Source organism: the organism of the source record quoted next, unplaced genomic scaffold (genome assembly GCF_019419815.1).
Source record: "Pyrus x bretschneideri cultivar Hongxiangsu unplaced genomic scaffold, Pyrus_bretschneideri_v1 Contig46, whole genome shotgun sequence".
Lineage (NCBI taxonomy): Eukaryota > Viridiplantae > Streptophyta > Magnoliopsida > Rosales > Rosaceae > Pyrus > Pyrus x bretschneideri.
Window position 1 is genome coordinate 2,017,514 of NW_025999783.1, and position 6,029 is coordinate 2,023,542.

A 6,029-nucleotide genomic window follows, 5' to 3' on the forward strand; every position below is an offset into this window, starting at 1 on the left:
GCCAATGTATCTTTGATGCCTAAGTTAGTTTCTCTGAAAATAGTGAGTTATTTATAGGAGGAGGTGGCCGACCATGGGGTTAGGGTTTTGCCCTAAACATGGTGGCATCATATTTGCCAAGGTGTGTCATCCTTTGAATGCATGAGGAAAGAATATTCCCAAGATATTAATCAGGAGAAAAAACCTTGGGAAAATGGTGGAAGTATCCCTAATTGATAGTGATAGGGATTCATTACTTGATTGAGTTGAGCTTCAATTGGGATTGTATTAAATATAGAATTTAGTAATTAATCCTTATCTTTAATACTTTTGACTTTTCAATGCACGAGCATGGGAGCTTTAAGTAATCGTAGTCATATGCTTGGACCTTTAGGGATGTTGAGCTGCACGTGGTAGTATTTGAGAGCCCTGACCATTTAATGAGGACAATCTTGTTCTTCTTGAGATAAAGTCCATGTATCGTCTTCTGGACTTTTGGGATTATTTTTGGCTAAGCATATGCCTCACACCTGATGGGTTGCAAGCAGAAAATGGCAGTAGGTGTAGAAATCACAAGTTGCTAGGTGTGCAGAAAATTGTTTTTCCTAATTTGATGTTGATCTTCCACCTTGTTTTAGAAATAGAGTCTTCATATGAAAGTGAGACCAATTGCCACCAAGACTTACTTAAGCCTGTCTTAAGCAGAGGGCTAAATAAACTTGGAGAACAATTTTATCCTTACAAGAAAGAGAGAAAAGGCTAGAGGATATTTCAACAAAAAAAAAAGAAAAAAAAAGGTGAGAGGATATTGTAGACCCTTTTTTCTAGTTTTCTTCTTTGCTTGCCCTTATGAAGAGTGATCGTCGTCGTCATTTTTCATCTACATGTGGGGCCAAGGTAAGAAAATTTTAATTTTTTTCTTCTTTATTCTTTGGATCCTTGGGGCTCAATAGAGTGTATCGGCAGGGCCAATGATGGTGTTAGGGCAGCCACAAGGTTGCCGTGCAAGTAGGTAACTCATGGAACTGCTGTAGGTGGTGTAGTAGCTGGCAAGTATGGACCAAGGGAAAGGGTTGTGAAAAAGGCGTAGAGCCTTGCTAAAAAGTTAGCTTGCTTGTTGGACATTCAGTTGAGAAGAAGTCATTCTGCTGCTCGTGGGACTCTGCTACTTTTGGAAAGCCTGACATCAAACTGTTTCCAGCATCTAGGTCCAGAGATAAAGTTAAGTCTCCAGTTATGGTTAAGTCTGGATCAGCTTTTGAAAGGCTCACCACTACGAGAAATGGGGAGGAAAGTCTATCACTTGGAAAAGTGGATACAGCTGTTAAAGAAGTGTCAAAGCCTGCTCTTTCCACTGCTGCTACATCTGTGATGCTTGCCAAAAATGAGGGAACTGCTCGAGTTTGATTGCTCAACTGCTATAGATGGAATAGTTGAAGATGCCAAGATCGGAGTTGTTGAAGATGAAGTGTTAGATGAGCAAACGAGTGCGCAGTGGCTGCTGGACGAGGGATGGTTGCTGGAGAGCTTAAGATCATCCAAGCTGCTAATGAGCAATCTGTTTTGTTTAGCCTATGTCGAATTTTGATGACCTTCGTGCAAGTTTATCGACTTGCTAGAAATTTAATAGACTGCTTTTTTTCGCTTTAATCCACCTTTGTTTTTCTTGAAACTTTGCTTACTTGAAGCATCTTACAGAAGTTTTAGCTAATCGACAGCTTTCTTTGCTTTGCTCCATCTTTGTTTTTCTTAAAACTTTGTTTGCTTGAAGCGTCTTGCAAAACTTTTAGCCATAGTACTGTTAGCTGGCATGCTGCTTTGAAAAAACAGACGACCCCACAGAGTCACTATGGCTTAAGCTTTGGCTTCTTAGGGCATCGAGCTGTTGAGTTCATTGCGACCCCATGAAGTTACCGAGATGAACTTTTACTATGATTTTTTTTAATTTTCTCCTTAATTTGTTGTGTTTGTTAATTTTATCTTGAATTTTTACTATGAATTTTTTTTCTTACATACTATCTTACCTTATTTTATTTCAAATTTTCACATACTGTTAACCTTAAACACTCTTTTCATACCCATTTGACGACACGTGACACAAAAAATATAAATAGTAATTTAATTAGTAATCTTATTTTAATACGGTATAAATAGTAATTTAATTAAATTAACTAATAAATATAAATAATAACTTAAAACTAATAAATTATTGAGGCAGTTATACTTTGTCTTTTCGGTTGGAGATGATATATGAATATAGTGTGGCACTGTTCATTAAAAAAATAATTTTTTGCAGGACTATAGTTTTACACAGGGCTATGTCTACCCCCTCCACATGGAGATGACCTAAGTCCTTAAAGAAACATGTAGTATACCGTGACTTTGGGATGAGGTAGCCTCCCCTCTTTATACTTTTTCAACCAACCATTAAAAAAAATATATGCCTAGAAAACATTGAGCCAAAACACTATAGCATGATTAGCATACGATGACTTAGTGCACCATGATGTGGATTCGAACTCCCTAATCTAATAATTTTATCGTTTGACCAAAAAAAATATTCTATGACGAAATGCATGTTCGCGAATAATATGTAGGCTGAGGAAACAAATATTCATCTTCGCGAATAAAATGTTTTAGTAGGAACAAATATTTCATCGCTAAAAACTCCATCATCCTTTGAAACTCAAATGAACTCAAATGGTTAATTTCCTCGCATTAGAATTTTCCGTACTTTCTAGACGTGCCGCTCTTATTGAATTTTTGAGGTCTCACTTTTTGAAACTCCGAATGTCTCGAATGTCTCGAATGTCTCTTCAAACTCCAACTATGCAACGCAATGGGATTATTTTCAACTAATTTTCATTTCAAATTTCCATTCAACCAAGCTTGTACAATACTATCATTGCTTGATTTCTAATTCCATTCACATTTCAATTTCATTTGTCTAAATACAACTTAATACTCAAACCCAGCGATGAATCCAAGATTTGAACTTTGGGGTCTTAGTGTTAATTATAAATTTTTTAGATACAAATAGAGTGCGCAAAAAAAAAAAAAAAAAAATCAGTTATTCACTGAGGTATTTTGTCAAATAATTATTTTGAAAAAAAAAAATTGAAACCGTCAAAGAAGAAAATGATGCACCAATCGTTGTAGGAAAGAAAACATAATGCTACATTATACATTTTCTTATCTATTGAAACCAAATTTGCACACCACCGTAAGTGGTGGAAATGCTTAAACTCGTTTACCTGTAAAAGAACACACAACCATGTGTAAGCCAAAGACTTGGGGGGTGCCAATCAAAGGCTCTTCGACAGTCAAGTTAGTAAGCAATATTAAGACTCAACCAATAAGCAAGAGAATAAGCATGCATGAATTGCGTTAATAGAGAAGAAACCTAGAAGGGTGTATTTGTACCAGTCGAGGAGATGACCTTTTAGGATAGTAGAATCCTTATTAAATGAGGACAATCCTAGAGGATATTTAGGAAGTAGATATTGCATCCTCTTAGGAGCGGTTACTTGCGGCGCATGCCAATCCTTAGATTATAAGGACTCTAAGATTATAGGAAACTCTTTGATTACTTGTGTAGAGCAAGCATGGTCAATTTTAGCAAAGTTGTCGGACTTCGCCAATTGATTTCAAAATTGATCCCTTGAAGTCTTACTCGACAAGATTTCATTTTCATCGGGTGAAATGGATTTAGCCTAAGGAATACACTCGTCGCGCAAACGTGCGTTGACCGTATTGATCCAACGAAATAACTTGCCCAACAAGGATATTCCGCCGCTTGCACAGAATTAAATAATCTTGTAAACTTGATCCAACAAAAACTTTGTCAGGCCAACTCTATGAAACCAATTTTTTTTTTTAACATACGATATTATTTACATTAAAGGAGTGGGAGAGTGAGCTAAAATAACATAATGTTTGCTCGACAAAATAGTTCGTTGAGCTAATATATATTTTTTATTTTTTAGACAATGATGAAAAAAATAATATTTATAATAAATATTTAATTAGATTAATTTAGAAAGCTATAATTGTTTATAACTTTAAAAAAAATTATTTAGTTACATTCAAATAAAAATTTTCATACAATTATGTTTAAAAAAACTAAATAAATAAACGTAAACTACTCGGGTAGATGCTGCGGTAACTAGGGGAATGGCTTCTGAAGGTCGGTCGAGGACTCGGAAATGCTTATGCCAGAAGCTAACAAGGATTGGGTCACCATAGCAAAGTAAAGTATATGCGCATTAATTCTCGGTTGCGCGTAGCAGCCTCTCCCAGAGGCGCTGCTTATTCTTTTTGGAGCTGAGCTTATTCTCTTTGGAGCGCTCCACATGCTGAAGTATGGATTAGGTGTTAGCTCTTCCATAGGCACACCTAGTTGTTGCTGGGAGATATTGATGAGGTACTTGTCCTTCTTCTGCATCATAAAAGCCTATTAAAAACAGGGGAAACCAACTAAGATTATCGATTATAATTTAAACCTTATTTATTGTAATGAGATTTACAATTAAAACATAGAACGGAATATTACAAAAATGACATTCGCGACTTGGTTGCCATAATTGGAATGCATTTTCCCCAAAACCCCCACCTTTGGGAAATGTGAACCAGTAGCACGCTGTTCCTTGACCCGATAAGATAAGGGTCGAGAACCGAAGTGATGAAGGTACAGCTTTTTCTACCAATTACCTTTGTTTGATGCCAATTTTTTCTGTAAATTGAAAAAATATTAATTAAACTTGACTTAAAAAAAACATAAAAATTGAACTAAAATTAAAATATAAATAAAACTTACTTAAATTTTTTTGCTCCGAAAATGAGTGCACTGCCAATTCCACTAGCCCATCCTCTCCACAAACTCCTCAGGTGGATCTTTAGGAGCTACCTTAGGTGACGCACAAGTCTGATAATATTTATGCAGCCGGTACTTCCACTTCTCACATCGCTCGCTCCACAACCAGTCTATGTACTTAACATAATCATTTTCCACCATGTGCCACTCGAAATTGGCCTAAAATTCCCAAAAAAAATCCAAATTTTTTAGTTTAAAACCACATTAAAAAAGTAAAGAAAAAAAATTAATTAATTAAGAAAGTTGTACACTTACTGAAAGTAGTATGTCCATCTCGGCACTGACCTTGGAGCTGTGCGTCTTCTAGGAAACGGGGATTATAAGGCATTTGGTGCAGATGACGGGACCTATGTCGTGAATCAACAAACTGTTAACTTTTTCATTTGCTCATCAGTGACTCAAGAGGTATTCAACCCAGATCCGCTTTTGTGTGACCTGAGTGATTCATCTGCTCACCAACCTTCTACAAATTTTTCGATTTTTTTTTTGCTTTTCAACCCAGTGGAGAGCTCTTCGTCCTAACCTGTTGTACGACTGCTAAGTTGACCTCTCTACTAGGGCTGCCCTGAGAAGGGTGGGATGAGCTGGGGCTACCAAAGGCTCGTGGCGTCTGCAGCTATGAGGACTCTTAGAAGATCCGGCCACCTGCTCCAATGGCACAAAACTACTAGCACTGGAAACCGACTCGACAGTGCTATCTAGGTCCCGCTAGACGTTTGGGTGGTGTTAGCTGCTAACCTCTCACTCTAAGCAGGGGCGGAGGTTGATCGACGGCTACTGGTGATCAAGCGCGAAGACATCTATGAAAGAAAAAAAAATCATAATTTCATAAATTTCCTACAATTTCACATATTTCTAAAATTTAACCAAATTTAAACAAATTTCACAAATTATTATAACTTTACTACATCTCACAAATTATTATAACTTTACTACATTTCACAAATTATTATAACGTAACTGCATTTCACATATTTCTAAATTTTCACAAAGTTTTCATATTTTCCTACAAACTTCACAAATTTTCGAAAACTTCCTACAATTTCACATATTTCTCAATTTTACCACCTAAAATCACAATTTCACTATCTAACAATTTTTACAATTTCGTAATTTCAAAATTTCACATATTCCCTAAAATTTACCACCTAAAAGTTTCAAAATTTTACAACCTAAT

At 36.2% G+C, this 6,029-nt stretch overlaps 1 long non-coding RNA gene across 1 annotated transcript; it reads right to left on the reverse strand.

Annotated features, from left to right (window-relative positions):
* Window positions 1-4,795: 4,795 nt before the first annotated feature.
* LOC125469814 lies at window positions 4,796-5,569 on the reverse strand. The gene is made up of 2 exons (XR_007252086.1): window positions 5,108-5,569; window positions 4,796-5,011 (listed from the first exon to the last, which is right to left on the reverse strand). It is a non-coding gene; the product is annotated as an uncharacterized LOC125469814 (long non-coding RNA).
* Between the last annotated feature and the right edge of the window lie 460 nt (window positions 5,570-6,029).